Source organism: Rhinolophus ferrumequinum, chromosome 18 (genome assembly GCF_004115265.2).
Source record: "Rhinolophus ferrumequinum isolate MPI-CBG mRhiFer1 chromosome 18, mRhiFer1_v1.p, whole genome shotgun sequence".
Lineage (NCBI taxonomy): Eukaryota > Metazoa > Chordata > Mammalia > Chiroptera > Rhinolophidae > Rhinolophus > Rhinolophus ferrumequinum.
Window position 1 is genome coordinate 21,112,367 of NC_046301.1, and position 18,367 is coordinate 21,130,733.

The following is an 18,367-nucleotide window of genomic DNA, read 5'->3' on the forward strand; positions in this document are numbered from 1 at the left end:
AAAGTGAGATGCAAATATTCATGCAGATTCTGTGTTTGTAAAAAGTATTTTTCTCATTAAGAATGATGGATGTTTAAATAATTATCTGTGCTTCTGTATAGATAGCTTGATTATTAAAAAGCATTGAAAATATTCCTGGCTTGTGTTAACTGTACCGCTTAGGTTCAAATTGTATTTGGCATTCCGTTTTGACAGTCTTTGCTTTTTATTAATGGTCGTACAGAGATGGCTACATAATAGCATGGGAAGAAAGCACATTTTCCATTTTAATTTAAATGTAGGTGTTTGAACTTAATTACTGAATTCATTAATATATTCAGTATGCATTTATTGAGCATCTGTTCTGTACCAGGTACTGTTCTAGGAATAAAGTCGTAAATAAGGTAAAAGCGATCTCTGTCACTATGAAGTTTCCTGTCTAGTGGAATTTAGTAGACCACTACCATGCCTCCCTACCAAACTATGTTAGATAACTTTTTATATTGTACATAAAATTAATATATAGAATGCATGCAAAATACAGGAAAAGATCAAGTTGTTCAGGATGGATGAAGAAATCATATCAATTTCAGTTTTTGGACATGACCATTGTTAAAGTTTTGATACATAGCTTTCAAATTATTTTTTGAGGGTGTAGAGATCTATGTATCAATACCTATATACCTTTAGCTTTCTTCTTATATATTCATCATCTAGGCCGTACATCTATTCACACACACACACACACACACACACACACACACACACACACTCACTCTTTAATTTCTGTTCTACACCGTTCCCTCATACAGACATCTCTCTGACATCTTAAGATGTTCTTCCTCATTGCACCGAAAGCTCCTGACACCTAACTGCCTCCTACTGGTCCTCTTGAGTGGATCACATCCATCGTATCACTTGGCCCCCAGGAATCTTACGCATCCTTGCTTTGCTAAATGGTTGCACAGGCTGCTCCTTGCAACTGTTCTTTGTCCTTTTCTTGCTAACTCAGGTGACTCTAGCCCATTGCCTGCTTTTAGATTGAGAAGCAGGGTCCAGTCTCCCCAAATTTCAAGAGACACAGATCAATCTCTGTCAAGAACTCTTAACTATATTTCAGTCCCATGCAGCAACGAGAACTGCCATTCCACAGGGTTGGGACTCATGAGTGATGCCAGTCTCTTATCTTGTGGATGTCCTACCCCTCTATGGGTGTTTCCATTTGAAGCATTTGACAGAGAGCTTGGAAAGAAAGGGAAAGGGAAACCAAAAATGTCACTTTACTCCTTGTGAGTTTGACTGTTCTTTCCTCTTAAAGGTGCTTTTTAAGCAGTGTTTGAACTTTAGACTTCACTTAAGTAGGTTAGAGGTGGTGGTGGGGGTTGATAAATAGTTGTTGGACCAGCTCTGCTCTCTTTATTGAATCCTCCATGGATGGGTCTAGCATCTCTCTTTAGGATGTGTGGTTATTTATAGCCCATTGTTCTCCGTTTTGGGGCTTCAGCCAAAATTCTAAGTTCTAAGACAACAGGAAGAGTCCTATTCAAATTCCTGTTACATATATAATATAAAGGTGATTTCACATTTCTTATTCAGTGCTTTGTAACTCTTTTTTTAACTTATATCATGAGCGTTTAATCATGTCATTACATTTCTTTGGAAATGAAATATTAATAGCTACATATTATATCACCTTATAAAAGTGTTATAGATATTTATATATTAAATATAAATATTATATATTTAAAATCTCATCAATACTTTGTATTATAATACAACTGCATTGAGAAATGAATGGGGTTTCTACTATATATAGTTTTGTATCCTCTTTTCCATTTCTATTATATTTTGATCTTTCTTCATTTTTGAAGAAGTATTTAAAAATCTAACTTTTATTACAACAAAATAATATGTCTTAATTATAGAAAATTTAGAAGATATAGATTAGCAAAAATAAAGTCACAATAATATTAACTTTTTGTTATCTATCCAATCTGAATCTTTCAAACAGACTTTAGATAGAAATGCGATAACAATAATACGAATACCCAATTCTCAGTAGCTCTGGAACACATCTGTCTTGTGTGAAGTTCTTTCCCATCCCCACTCTCTCCAGTTATTTATGGGCACTGCTCACATTAGAATGCTAATCAGTTTTACTTCTGCTGCTCATTCATCTATTGGTAGAAGCTGTACTGAGATGAGATGACCTGGGAGGCCTCGTAGCTCCAGAGAATCTAGTGGGTGGATGAAGTGTCAGCTGCCACATTCTAGTACCCAGAACCACTACTTTTCACCCACCTGGGAACTCAGTCCAGTTTGTTTTACTGAGTCCCTAAGTTCTCTCCTTAGGATTCTCTTCAGGGACCCCATAGTTCCTCCCTGAAATCTGGCCTTTGAGCTATTACCCTTCCACCTCCCAGAGTCTGAGAGTTATGTCTTCTGTATACGTGTGAAACTTAATTGTTGACACAATTCAAAATATACTTCTTCCCAGGGGGTGCTTCTGCCTTGTTGTAATTCATTAGAAGTTGTTAGGAAGGGAGTTGACCCTGGCAGTACTTGGTTACACACACACACACACACACACACACACACACACACACACACACACTAATTATGGCACACATTTTATACTATAGGTGATATTTTATGTCATGTATTTTTCTGAATGTATTATTATGAAACATTTTATATATTTAAATATTTTATTTGTATATGTTATGCCTTCATGGTGGTTTTAAAGATGTGTCTAGAAAATCTCCACTCAAGAGGGAGAGCTTAATTACCTTCCCCTTGAATGCGGCCTGGACTTAGTGACTTGCTTCTTATGGTAGGACATTACTCCTAATATTAGATTAAAAAGACTATACATCCCTCTAAAGTGCATGTTCTTTCTCTCTCTCTCTCTCTCTCTGTCTCTCTCTTCTCTCTTTCTACCTTTCTCTCTCCCCACTCTCTCTGGAGCAAGAAAGGTTGTGCATTCTACGGAGAGGTCTCCGTGGTGAGAAAATAAAGCCTCTTGCGAGTCTCCTGCCCTTCCAAGCGCGTCCTTCCATCCCAGCCAAGTCTTCCAAGGATGCAGTCCTCGTCAACAGCTTGACTGCAGCCTCATGAGAGACACTGAGCTAGAACCACCCAGCTAAGCTTTTCCAAGATTCCTGACTCAAAGACACTGGGAGAGAATAAACATGATTGTTGTTTTAAGCTGCTTAGATTTGGGGTAATTTGTTATACAATAATAGACAAGTAACAGGATGGATAGATAGATATAGAAAAATAGACGATAGATAGAAATATAAGTTATAAAGGTGATAGAAATGCAAATCAACTTGCAACATGCTTTGCCACTCAGTATATCATGAGTACTTTGTATGTCATTAAATTTTATCGTATCACATCATTTAAAAATGAAGAGAAGCATTCTGTGGCATAAATATAATTCACTTGACCCCAACACCAAATTTTAGATATTTCATTAATTTCTAGTCATTCATAATTACCAATCGTGTGGCAAACTGTATAACTGTACAGTCAGGATTCTCAACTGCGAGCAACACGTTCTCTTGATTAAAACAAAAAAGGGATTTATTAAAAAGGTATTAGACCTAAAATTACTTCAAAATAAAAAAGTTTAAAACTCTGAGAAGCCAAATAAAACCGAACAAAAAACATAAGGAAATGGAAAAAGAATATACTATATGGCTCTAGGGCGTCTAAATAGCTATGAGAACCATCTAAATAATATCATAAAACTATCCAATGAAGAAAATTAAGCTACGTCTGATCATCAGAATGAAATCCACTTCATTCTGATTGCATTCAAGCAACACTCACTGGTCTTGCTGGCACCACCATCACCATTGCCTCAGGAACTCTTCCTGTTTCAGCTGCCAGGACTGCCAGGAAAGAGTCTTGGTCTCTGCTTCTTGCTGACACTGCCTCCTGAGTCTGGGTTGGGGAATGAAACCAATAGAGCCTTTGTGAGAGGCACATGTCCTCCAGGGAGAAGGGAAAAATGAGAAGTTGGCAATTTTAGTTTCTCTATGAGGAGACGGGTTGGGTCTCTTATGGAGAAGGGGGTTTAGAATCTGAGAAGTTAAAAAGAGGGCTGAACGTCCACTGAAAACCACGCTGGGATGTGCAACATCAATTTAAACTCTTCTTCCAATAGTTACAAAAATGTATGCCTTTAACTTAATACAGCTTAGGTTCATGTGTCCACAGCGCATTTACCTCCTCCCTAGCAGGGGAACAACACAAAGTCTCATTCATGACCGCTTTTGGCAAATCCACTTTTTTTCTGGTTGATTTATAATGCCATGGAGCAAATTGAAAAGTTAATCAGCACCAATATGCCCTATACACACTAGTGGGAGGAAAGAGCAGGAAAGAAGAGAGATGTTAATAAAACACATAAACACAGGAAAGAAAAAAACACAAGTTTTGCAGTCTGCTTTTTGTAACTGTCATAAGACTGAAGATAGGAGTTATGACTTTTATCTTCTATTACTCATTTCATATATTCTTTGTTTATAATTTAGCCAATTCCTCAAATGTTCAAGGTTCTTTACCTGATGTATTGTCCCAAACCTTCATTCTTAAGGAATCTAAGCCTTTGGTTGTTTTTCCTACTCAGATGCTGTGGCCTCCCATTGAATTTTATCAATAAACAAGTCAGGCTGGGTAGCACCCCCAGGACGTTTTTGAGTTCCACCAATATGTCTTACTTTCCTAATTGTGTAGCAGCAATTCTAATTCCTCTTGACAGTCAGAATCAATCTCAAAGTTCAACACTATAATCCCCTTGTTGCTCGTTCGTTTCATGGTGCGAAGAGGCTGAATTGGCCAAGTGGTACTATGAATTTACCAACTAATGATTCCGTTGTTGTGTCTTCTGATATAAACAGTCCTGCCTTGGTTACTGAAGCAACCAAACCAACAACACCCAGAGTTTGATGGATGGAAAGCTACATTTTGACGGTGCCTGCATTTTGTGCAGAGCTTTCTAAAAGCCAGGATTTTTTTTTTCCTTTTTCAGTCAACTGATCAGAGGCAGCTCTCTATGATACTTTAGGCAAGAATAGAGGAAGAGATAGTAACGTGGTTCCAAAACTCACTTGTGTCTTCAGAAACTCATCAGGTTTAGTTCTATGCATCCATTTCCCTTTGGTAATGGAGCCCTTTGGGGCACATCTGACTTTATAGACAAGTGGGTCAATAATCCAATTCATACTATGAAGTCACAGGTCCCATGGCTACATGTTTAGATGTAAACAGGTATCAGAAACAAGGATCTATCATTCAAAATAAGGACAGACATTTGAGGAAGACGAAGCTTGATCACAAATCTTAAGGGTTTCTGCTGTGATTCTCCTATGAGCGCTGGCCACCAACTTAAGCATCGGATATCCTAGGTATAAGAGAAAAGTAGTTGTGTTCGCTTGGCCAGCACATACACTGGAAAAAAAAAAAATTGGAACTATACAGAGAATATTAGCGTGGCCTCTGAGCAAGGATGACACACAAATTTGTGAAGCGTTCCATTAAAAAAAATAATAAAAAAAAAAGAGCAAAGTGGTGGAGCTAGTTCCAATAGAGCTGTCAGCTGAAGCTTCTTTTCCTCTGGAATGTTACTGAAACTGCCACCCTTTGATGTCTCATCAACGTTCCGATGGCATACTCAAAAGCAGTTCTATTTTCTCTACTAAAGCTAAAATGGCCCAAGTAGTATGCCCTTTTGTAGCAGATACAATTATTATACTTTATCTTTCATTTTGTTTGGGAGAGCCTGTGTTACCCTGGGAACATCTTTTAGAGACATTAAAATTAGGCTTCTGTATTTTTGTGGTTTTATCTCCTCTACATTCCAGCAAAGGTATATTTTATCTAGGGTTTCTACTATTTCTCATGAACCAGAATAATATCTGTAGGAGGGTGAGACAATCCACTTCTCTAAAAGGAATCCAGCTTCTCTCTTATCAAGACTCATAAGGTGTGGAATTTCCCATCTATAGGAAGTCTTAGGAGAGTGACAAATGTCTACTACAATAATGAGTGATTCTGTTAGGTCTGAACTTGCAATCAAGGAGGATTAATAATGTACTTATTGAATTCAATGAGGCTGCGCAATATAAGTACACTTAACAAGCAGACTCTTTAAAAAGACTATCAAGTAAGTGCATCATTTAAACACAAAACTCAGTGTACTGCTGGTCACCTTTACCATATCCTATGCTTCAAAATTTTTAGTTGCTTTGATGTGGAAAACTGAATGTTTTCTTCATGGGCAAATTCAAACTTTCTGAACAACGTTAGGCTCCTATGGTTATTGGTTCAGAGGAGATATGGATAAGTGGGTTTAGACCAGGGTGGACAAGAGACACTAAATCAATCATGCTTTTGATTCATCACTTATTAATGTGATCAATTTCCTGTCTGTGCAGAGGTAAGGAAATAGTACCAGACTTGTCACTTTTTCCATCCTTTATTAAAAATTCCCTGCCTACTTTTTTATGGGTATATTCAACAAGTCCTTCATCCCTTTTCTTGTTTGTCCAACTCAGTCATTTGGAGTTTCTTTGTCCCTCTTCATACACTTTTCCCTGCAAACATTCCAAAGGTATTTATTTACATAAGCATAGCTGATAATGATTAACAAATAATACTCATGGAATGCCATATTTAAAACACTTTAAATTCCAAATAAGTTCAAATATTACTATAGGATACAGGTATTTCAAGGTATGAGGACTATCAATAGGTGAGTATTAGATCACATTATACTATACTTACAGATACATACTTGCACTTGTTTATGATAATTTCAAGATTAATTCCTATAAGTGAAATTGCTGGGCCAAAGGGGCTACATATTCATAAGGGACTGGAGCAAACTTGTCCCCAAGAAAAAAATGAATTTATAACTCTACAAGTAGTATACAGAGAGCTTATTTCTTCACACATTTGGTAACCTTAGAGAATACAAATAAACACAATTATTGACAAATTTGCCAGGTAATAGATAACTTCTTTTTGTAAATGTACACATTACATATTTTTATAGATTTCTAATATTTTTTCCATTTATTAAATTGAAGTTTTCATCTTATTGATTTCTAAGGACTTTTTATATATTAAGAACATTAAGCATGTACTTGTCATTTATGTTTAAAACATTTTCTCAGGTTTTTACAATAGCTCTAATTAGAAGAAATATGTTTAAATATACTTGTGATAAATATGTTAATGTTTTCCTAAATAATTTTTGCCTGGATGCATTGATGGCATGTCTAGAAAGTCTTTCTCTATGCTAAATTTGTATAAATGTTTCCCTATAATTTTTTGTAAAACATTTTGTCTCATTATTTTAATATAAATCTTTATTCAACCTGTAATGTGTTCTGTGGTATATCTTGGGTAGTGATCCAAAATTTTCTCCCGGAATGATAAGTTGATTTTCCTGAGTCTATTTATTAAATAAATTGTCCTTTCTCCTCTGCTTTAAAACACTATTTCATTGCATACTGAATTCTTAAGTATACTAGTACTCTGCTTGTTTGTGGACACATTGTCTTATTCCCATTGTTTGGGCTGATTTTGTGCCTCTACAGTGTTTTGATTATTGAAGATTTTTAAACATTTTATACATTATATTCAGTTCTTAATTTGACTTTGTTATTCGGTTGCTGAGAACATATTGTTTTCAAACAATGTTATTTTCTAAAATGACTCAATTTGTCAAAACTATTTAAACTGAAATTTTATTAGTAAGGATATTGCTATAAAGTTGTTTTAAATTGGCATTGTATTCTTATTTTAAATAATTATTCATGGCATTTATGAGATGTGATTGAAAAATATGGTGAATTTTTACATAAAAAAATTTATTACAGTAAAAGACACATTGCTGTTAATCCCCCTCAAAACACTCCCCCTTACTTCGAACACACTTATCCCATCATTCTGGCCACTTTCTGAAGCAGTTCTGGAAGTCATCTTTCATGAATGTCTTTACTTCATACTCCATCATGACAATGCTTCATGTCACACATCACTTCTGGTATGGCAATATCTGTCAAATAAAAACATTACGGTGTGTCCTCATCCACCTTATTTACTGGATCTGGTACTGTGTGACTTCTGGCTCTTCCCCAAAGTCAAAATGACCATGAAAGTAAACATTTTGAATCGATTCAGGACATCGAGGCAGCCACGACAGCGCAACTAAAGACACTCATGAAAGAGAACTTCCAGAACAGCTTCAAAAAGTGGCAAGAATGATAGGATCAGTGTGTTCGAAGAGAGGGTGAGTATTTTGAGGGGGATTAATGGCAATGTGTCTTTTACTGTAATAAACTTCTTTTATTTAAATATTCACCGTATTTTGTGATCATACATCGTATATTCATCTCCATAACTATATTATCAAGTTATTTAATTTTAACAGTGTTTAACTATTTCAAGGCACTATCTTCCCCTAATAGGTAACATATTCTATGTCCTAGAGGTCCTTGTTTTGACTCCCTTTTTGGTGGGTTCAAATTGGACTTAAAATACTTGTTTTCCAAAGGGTCCATCAGTAACATCCTTTATTGGCTCATACAGAGGCACACACATGAACATAAACACACATGTGTGTGTGTGTGTGTGTGTGTATACACAAGGCATAGAGGGTGCCAAAAAATGTATACACATTTTTAAAAAGGAAAAACTATTAAAATCGTAATATTCAATATATACCGATAACAAAAGATGAATACAAGTCACGTTTGACTTCTGCCATTACAAGAGGTGCTCAAAGTGGTTACCATCAGCATCCAGACACTTCAGATTATGGCAAACTACTGCTTGAGAAACGTTGATGAAAGTGTTCACTTGCACACATTTTTTTGGCACCCCCGGTATATAACCATCTTTTATGACTAGTACACAAGTCCATATTTTAGCTGGGTATAAACTTTGGGGGAGATATTTTTTTTTCCTTGAAAATATCCTTAGAAGTCACTTTTTAGTATAATTCTTAATTTTCATTCATTATTCAGATGGCTTTAGAATACTGTTTTATTTTATCGTGGAGGACAGTGGTTTGTATTTGCTCCATTACATATCTTAAATTATCATTTTGTTATTCTCATATAAAATGAATATTTTGATACATAAAGATTTATTAATTATCCTATTGTCTTCAACATTTTGTGTCCCTCAGTATACAGCTGAGATTTTCCTTTTTTTAATTTTTTTATGTAGCGTACTTTTTTTCTTCCTGTATACTCATTCTTTGTCTTTGTAATTCAAAATTTTTTTCAAGTGAGTTTAGGTAATTGGCACATTTTCAGTAAAATTTCCTGCAACATGTAGAGGAAAAGCAGTATGCTTGCCTGGCAGTTTGGAAAGGTTTTCTATGATTATGTTCTTGATTTTTTCTCCTGCTTCAATATTTTTTTTTTTCTTGGAATTTTTGTTTTGGATTCACTGCATGGTGGGTTATCCTTTCGGTTGGCACATGTCAATGTCACTGTCACTATACCCTTCATTATACTCTATACTGATTTTTAATATGAATTTTAATTCTACAGAAATGTTAATTTTTTCACATTATTTCCTTATTTTATCCAACTCAAAGCATATCTCTGGACCTTGTCTCTATTCTGCATTCAGTCGTGCTCAGTTTGATTTAAGTTTGATGTCATAGCGTTCTATTTGTTTGTCTAATAGAATGCATGCTTTCAGGATATTATTGATTACCATGAAATGATGCCTTCTTATAACTGAAGTCTTCTGTACTTTGAGGATATCTTCTCCAGAATCTCTTCAAATTTCCTATTACTACTAATTTGCAGCTACTCATTTTTGAATAATCTGAGCCCAAAATTTGTCATGAATCCACTTAACTAATCATGTTTAGATGTCTTTTGTTAAATCTTAAACTGATATCCAGGTGATGTGCACAACTATAAGACTGATTTTGGAGGGCTGTGGGAATTCATGTAGCATCAACTCTATTGGACTGGAGAAGAAGCTCTTACACCTTTGGCCAAGCTTGTGGAAGGTAAGATTTTTCTGAATAACTTGAGGCATTATATATTTCTTCCTTTGTTAGAAACAGTGCATTTAATACTTCAATGCCCTGAACTGTTCTGAGAGTTGTCATTGCTTCTGCCCCTCCTAGTTCTGGGACTTCATGTCCCAATGCACCATCACCCCTTCACTTTAATAAATCTGACAACTGTTGCAACATGACTGAAATTGCTGTTTATGAATAGAAGAAAAGCAGGAAGGACAAGTGTGGAAGAGAAGTGAGAAGAAGGCAGAGTATTCTCTTGAGTGCTAGAAAAGAAAATTGATGTGAATATTGATTAATATTCGAACTACTACAGCTGCAATTTTGCATCTCTTTCGAGGACATCAGTATAAAGATGGTGTTCTCAGAAGAGAGAACATGTGTATTGGACAAGAGATGGGACAGACCATCGTGGGCCTGGGGACTGTATGTAGGTTGTATAAATGGACTGTATATAGAAAAGGATGGGAAAAGATGAGGCTGAGGAAGAGATCAGGGGATTCCTTACTATATCCACCTGCCTGTACAGTTTAACTTATTCTGAAGGAAGCATGGAAATGTTTAAAGCAGGTGTGTGACATGGTGGGACAGAAAAATCTCTTTGGAAATAATTATTGGGAGCAGGAGGAGACTCCTAAAGGGGAGAGCACATAGGAAGTCATTGCAATCATCCAGGCAAGAAAAAGGTAACAGCCTGGAGGGAAAATAAAAAGACTTGTATCAGGAATAGTGGGCAAGGGACAGGGAGGAATCTAGGATGATTTTTATGCATTTGGTTAAGGTTACAGGGTCAATGAGTGTGACATTCACTGAAATAAATTGGTTTGTTGGGATTGCAATACGAAGTGATAATGAGTTCAATTTTGGAATTTCATGAGTGAAAATATAGACAATTTTCAGCACAGGCAAATGATCACGTTAACTTTAGTGGAACAACAACAACAACAAAATGTTTCAAAGGATAAAATAAGCTAAAATCTTAATATGCACGTACTGCCTATTTTAACAATTTGGATTGTGGTATGTTGTTAAAATCAATGAAAGGGGAGAAATTAATCAGCAAGATCGGTATTTAAGTCGGGGTTGAGTTGGCAGCATGAGGGGAGTGGGAAGGAGCTTAGCTTTGGAAGACAGGAAATTAATATCTTTGAACGGATTTTAGTCATTAACAGTAGGATTTGGGGCAAGGCACTTAGTCATTTGGCTCCTGAGGTCCCTATTTGTAAAAGATAGATAATATCATCTTTCAAATTATTTCACAGAGTCTTAAGATTTTAACCAGATAGTTGATATGAAATTGCTTCCATATGCTGGTTTCATATCTGGAATGATGAGAAACAAAATATTAGATGTTTGTTGGAATGTGCTAGCACTAGGGCAAAAATTTTCTGCTGGACAACCCTGGTACGTAAATATGACTAGCCTTTGGCACATTTTAATGCCATCTTTGACAAAAGAATATAAGTAATTCATTTTTTAAAACATAATAGTTTAGAGACTAGAACATTGCAAATGTAAATTCTGACACATTATAAATAAAATAAAGCTAAATGACATAGTGCCAGAGAGGATATTTTTTGTGATCAATTTTTTTAATTAGCATTTTCCTGTATTAAAAATACAAGAAGAGAGAAAAGAAAATAGTTTTGCATTCAATATTAATATAATTTTCAACTCCTGGCTATGACTACATCATAAATATCATAGCCAAACTTCTCACAGAACTAAATACAGAGTGTTTCATATTCTTTCAAACAAGTTCACATAATTAAGAAAGTGTTTTTCAAGTGAAATAGAATTATCTCGTTTACTCTGCTGTATTTACATATGTCTTTCATGAAGAGCTAGTTGGCAGTAAATCTAGCTGTTCTTTAAATAAGCATACTAAAATACTTCTTCAGAGTCTAAAGTTCTGCTAAGAGGGAAAAAAAAAATCCACACCAATTTTGCCTCTGAAAAGATATTATCACTGCTCTTTTTGTTGGTCTAGAGACAAAATATTGGAGAAAATGGAATTTTACCAAAAACAAGCTATGAATACACTTCCACAGAATCTTATCCTACAGGTTTTTCCCCCACTAAACCAATAAAAACTAACGGATTAGAAAAAAACAACAAAAAACCCCCTACCTATTTGCCTCAAAGTATTTTGGAATAAAGACACTGATCATTTCTTACCTAGTGACAATCCTGGGTAAATTCCCCTTGGGTAGAAGTCCAAATGAAAGACTTAAACATGGTAAATTGTGTTTGTCACAGGAAAGTCTACAGATTCAAAACTCAAAACAAGCTGGCCCCACATCTGATTGGTGGGTATTATTAGCTACTGCCCATTCAGTACCCTAATTTGGGTGGGTTTCATTACCAAGTTTAAATTTTTGGGTGTTACAATCTTACAGAGAGTCTATTTTAACTTTGTTGGTACAAAATGGAAGATATTTTAACAGTTGAATGGTTTTGCGAATAACAACTTTCCAGCTTGTGCCTTGAGTGTCAAGTGCATTCCTGTTGACACCAGATTAGTCTAGTTGGTTCCAAGCCAGTCTCTGCAGTCAAGCTGCTCGGGTTTGAATGCTGGTGTGCCCACTTCATAACTATGTGACTTGAAACATGATGCCTTCCTTCTCTGTGCCTTAGTTTCCCTAATATAAAATGGGGACAATAATAGCACCTATCTCATATTTGTTGAAAGCATTATATGAGTAAATATATAAAGGGTTTAGAATGGTTCCTGACACATAGGAAGTACTCAGTAGTTATAATCTATCATTACAGTTATCAGCTCAGAAAATTGTTAATACAACATGAAGCTGACAAACAATGACAAGGGGAAGCCTTGGCTCTTTGGATGGTGCCCTGGACATTGCAGGGACTTGGGGAAGGAACATGCCACCGCCGTGGGCTCTAACTCAGGGTGCCTCTCCACCCTATTGCTTGGGATCAATCTTGGACAACCAACAGGAGGAGAAGTATATTGCTACCCCTCTAAATGATGGTGAGTTAACCAGAACCTTCAGTTATTTTCTTATTGGTAACACTCATTTCCAAATGACTCCCTCCTCTTCCCCTCCCTGCCCCCGCAAACTTGAAAAACCCACATGCCTCACTCGAGAAATACATGTGCCAAGTTTGAAATTTTAAAATTCAAATTCTTTTAATTTTTTTTTTTTTTTGCATACACATAAATTCTGGCAAATTTCAATGCTGGTAAAAAAACACATTTTGCTTGTTGGAATGCTATTATCGCTCCAAACGATTGAACAGATTTCTGCAGCCTTTCTAAATGTAATTCATTTCTGAGAAAACAATAAAGATGAAAAATTTCTTCCTCAAGGGTCATGCTGGGGGAAGCTTAAAAAATACTGAGTTTATGCACATACAGAAAAAGCTTCCTCTCATCCATAACTGGTTAATTTATATACTCTTCTTTTCAAAACTCCCAATGAGACAACATAGCCTTGACAATATGAAAGATGAGTTTTCACTGCAACCTATAATCCTCACATAACCCAATATGATGGATAATTTTATGCGTCCAGTTGGGTAGGCTATATTACCCACTTTTTCAATCACATACTAATCTGGGCGTTGTGGTCAAATTCTTATGTAGAAGTGGCTAACATTTGCAATCAGTTGACTTTAAGTGAAGGAGACTATCCTTAATAATGTGGGTAGGCCTCATTCAACTGGTTGAAAAACCTAAGAGCACAACTGAGGTTTCTCTGAAGAAGAAATTCCACGTGGGGTCTACTGTGCTAGCTCCTGCTCAAGAGTTTCCAGCTGGTAGGCCAGCCCTACAAATTTCGAATTTTGCCCAACCAGACCCTACAGTCTCATAAGACAATTCTTTGAAATAAATCATATACACATATGATTTATTATACATAACTGTGATTTATGAAAACATATATGTATATATACTTCCAATCACTGGTTCTGTCTCTCTGATAAACATTTCATCTCAATTGTGATATAAAATGCATAGTACGAACTTCACTAGCCTAAGACTTTTTACTTAAACTATAACGTTACTTATTTTCAGAAGAATTTAAGCATCTGACACAGTTGGGTTTTAATTCTTATTGAAATATCACACACACACACACACACACACACACACACACACAGAACACATATCAAATTGAACACACCTGTGTGTGTAACCACACCCAGAACAAGATACGACACAATCTGCACCCCGGAAGTCCCTTGGTGCTCCTGGTCATCCTGCCACACTTCACTCCCCCTCAAGAGTAACCCTGAAGTTACTTCAGGCGTCAGATTTTAAGTATGGTTAAATAAATGTCATTTAAGGATAGATGTCATTACCTTGAGACCTTGAAGGAAGTCTCGAAGCAAAGAGACAATCTCATTACTCAGAGGTTGCTATCTGTTAGGGCTCACTAAAATTTAGAGCAAATGATGAGTTTTTCTTATTATTTTTAAGTCTTAGTTGCTAGACAGTTTTTTAAGTATTTATTTTAAATTCTACTCCAATTCATAGTTAAGGAAAGCTAGGTCTATAGAGCGTTTAGCAGACAGATTTCTGGCCTCACATTATTTAATCATTAATTCCAAAACTTAATTCCTTAAAATGGAAGTTTATGTTTCATTTCAAACTTCCAACCAGTGGTGTAGTGGCTTTACTGAATGAATATTCCAGCTTTTCCATAGAGACACACAGATCAGTTCCTTTGCGGAAAAAGGAACTTTCTATGATATACACCTAAGAAAATGTCCCCATTGTTGACATTTACAAGATCTATGACTGGTAGCACTTTATGAATTTCTGCAGCTCCCCTAGGCTTCTGCAGCTGTTCCCCAGTATCGCATATGTAATCCATCCACTATTCCTCACTCACAGTAATTCCAACTTGATGTACATTTTAAAATCGCACACCTGAAATTTATGTAACTTTACCAACAATTGTCACCCCAATAAACTTTAATAAAAAAGTAATTCAATAAATATCTGAAGATTATTGGTGTACCAAATGTCACTTTAGAACTCGCATTACAAAAACGCTACCTCAGTGTTGGAAATAGGACTGGCTCCCACACACAGGAAGGTGTGTAGAAAGATGGATCCTTAGGAAATGGTGCTAGGAAAGGACTCCAGCGGTCCTGTATACACTCCCTTGTGTACTGTCTCCCCTGGCCAGACCTCCCAGGCACCTGTTAGAGCGTTCCCTCACTTAGTCAATTTGAGCAATCAATCCTATCCATCCTTTGGAGGGCATTATGCATATCTAAATATACATCACTCCCCAGTGCCTTAGGTTATAAAATATTCCATGGCATTTGACTTATTGCCATTTAAAAAAAAAAAAGGAAAGAGGAAAAGAAGGATTAGGAGAATGGTAAGCCCTTGTTAAAAAGCTTGGCCATTCTAGATCTCAGTGTGGTGATGAGATCCTAGCTGGTAAGGATTTCCATATGATAAAATGTATGTATTTATATTAAAGTTATATAGGTATACATCTTTTCTCCACTAATACACTACAGATTTCTTAAGAAAAGATATTTTCCCAATAAAGCTTGGCGTTGCCGCTGTAAGGCGTAGGGCAGGTGCTCTATCAACATTAGTTCCATGAACTAACAATAATAACTATCATTTAGTTTTTAGTAGTCACCCATTAAAATTAGAGCAAATTATGCAGTTTTGAGGATGAATACCGTTTATTCTCCAAAAGAGATTTTGATTCCCTGACCATTGTCTAATCTTTTAAAGGAAGAATAAGCAAAAGAAATCTAAATAAAGCCTTGCTATGTCAACACCTGGAACGCTGACCATTATTTTGGTTATTTCATTTTAAGAAACAGATTATCAACAGAAATAACCAAGGGCATTGATGGGTTTCCTTATAGAAAAAGAATATGGATATTGTGAAAGAACTGTGACAAGGACGTGAGCAATTCCGACAAAATTCTTGATCTCACTTCTTCCTTCAGTGATGAACTGTCAATAGCTACACTCCAAGGTTATTCGTTCTACTTAGACCTAACTTCTCTTTTCCATTCTCTATCAAATCCTCCTCAATCTACCTTTTGCCTGCCCCAAATCTGCTCTACCAAAACTGACCTCTAGGGACCATCTCAGGCCTTTTATGTCTTGTCTTCCCTACTATTCGAGAAAACTGATCACTCGCTCCTTTTGGAAGTTCTTGGCTTAGCTTCTCGGACACACTCTTTCAGGACATGGCCCTCTGCTTCTCCTTTTCAGCGGTTTGTACTGCTTCCTCCCCAGACACCTTACTGTTGGAGAGCTCGGGGTTCACCTCTTGCCTCTTCTCCGCTCAGCATGTATTCACCTTCTTGATAATCTGCTTGGTCTCATTGCCCACATTACCTTCTGGATGTTGATGACTCTCAAATTTATAATCTCAGGCTCCACTCTCCCAAGGCTCCCAGTTTCAGCTGCTTAGTCAACGTTTTATATGAGTATCTACTAAGCATGGCAATGTAAACAGGTCCAAACTGAACTCGGTCTGCTCCCAAACCTCCCCTGATCTTTCACTGCAAAATTGCTTGTCATCTATTCATCCTTATCTCAGATTCAGGCCCAAACCTCTTCTTTCATTCTTCTCTCATACTCGACGTCCAATCTATTAGCAAATCCTAGAGGCTCTACCTTAAAATGTTTTCAAAACTGAACCCTCTCTCCCTAGTTCCACTACTCACCAGAATCTCTCACTTAGATTATTGCATTTGTCTCCGAACAAGGGTTCTCTGCTTCACTCTGATATTTACTACAGTCTTTTCTGAATGCAACAGCCAGAGTGAATCAGTTAGAAAATTGTCAGATCGTGTTACTCCTCTGCTAAAAACCCTCCATTAGGTTTCTCACACACTCAGAGCCAAACCTGAAGTCCTTAGGTTAGCCTGCAAGGGCCAACATGATCTGGCAACCTCATTTCTTTATACTCTTTTTTTCTCCCTCTAGTCACACCAACCTTGTTGTGTGCTCAAGACTGTTGCACCTGCTGCTTCCTCTGCTTGGAACACTCTTCCCCCAGATCTCACTCCCTCACTTCCATAAAATGAGTTTCTCAGAGAGCTGTTCCTACTTTCTCATATCTGAAATCACAACCACCTCCACATTCCTTGTCTCACTTCCCTGCTTAATGTTTTCCAAAGTTCTTATAAACACGTGGCAGACTATATACTTTGCTTATTTAAGACTCAGAATGAAAGTTCCAAGAAGGCAGGAAATACTTTTTTGTTGTTGTTGTTGTTCTCTGATCAAGCCCCATCATCTAGAATTTTAAGTATTTAAATTATTTGTTGAATGATTGTGTCTCTTCCCTGGTCTTTTTTCTCATCTTCTCTTCTCTTCCCTCTCCTCTTTTCCCCTCCCCTGTCTTCCTCTCCTTTCCCTTCTTCTCTTCTTTTGAATTTCCTTTCCTTATCTGTATTCTCTTCTCTACCTAGATTTATTATTTTGATGATTTCCACAGTTACATGGCTTTAGTTACCATAAGAAGTATAATCCCAAACTTGTTTAATAACTATTGCACTATAAAATGTATTCAGAGACATCTGTTCCTATTGAGAAAAGGAGCTAGGCAACATAGGAATAAAAGAATTAAATAATTGGTAATTACCATATGGGACTTATTCCTACTACCAACAACTTCACACAGTTTCTCAACATTTTTGCTCAGATTATTAGAATAGATGCTTACTTGTTATCTGTAACTTATGTGTGAATATCACCAACCTTTTCTTTACATAATTGCCAATGTAATCATAGCACACACATTTAAATATGTTTCACTGGTTTCCTCTAAAGGAGAATGTTAAAAGTGATGATGATGATGATAAAGGTGTAGAATCAAGTATTTTGAAACTGGAATGAGACTTGTTCTTCCCCTCAAAGTCCACTATGTATTTTCTATATGAATTAAGCATGTCAAAGAGATATTCTGAAGAATGCCTGTGTATGTGCAGATAATATTTCCATTGCTCGAAAGATACTTCTTAGTTGAATCAAAGGTCAATATTGCCATTAGAACCTTTAAACGTTCCATTCTTTTAAAGAAAGTAGAAATAAAACTGAAACCTATCCTAAGGACCACGATGTATTCCTGTAACTCTGTGGACTTACTCATCATTATGTTCCAGTTTTGGTTTGGTCAGCTTCTTTGCTAAGAACGTCACCCATGAAACCCATTTTAGATTGATTCATTTCTTTAAGTCACACAGTATTTAATGGTGCAGAACAGGGATAAGTTTCCTTGCAGAAAACACAAAAGTAGAAGTGTTTCCCAGATCTTTCTCTACTTGAGTGACATTTTTCATTGGCCCAAACTTCTTTGGCTAATT

At 36.3% G+C, this 18,367-nt stretch overlaps 1 non-coding gene across 1 annotated transcript; it reads left to right on the forward strand.

Annotated features, from left to right (window-relative positions):
• Positions 1-5,426: 5,426 nt before the first annotated feature.
• LOC117038602 (U6 spliceosomal RNA) lies at positions 5,427-5,532 on the forward strand. Its single transcript, XR_004425694.1, has one exon. It is a non-coding gene; the product is annotated as a U6 spliceosomal RNA (small nuclear RNA).
• The last annotated feature ends 12,835 nt before the right edge of the window (positions 5,533-18,367 follow it).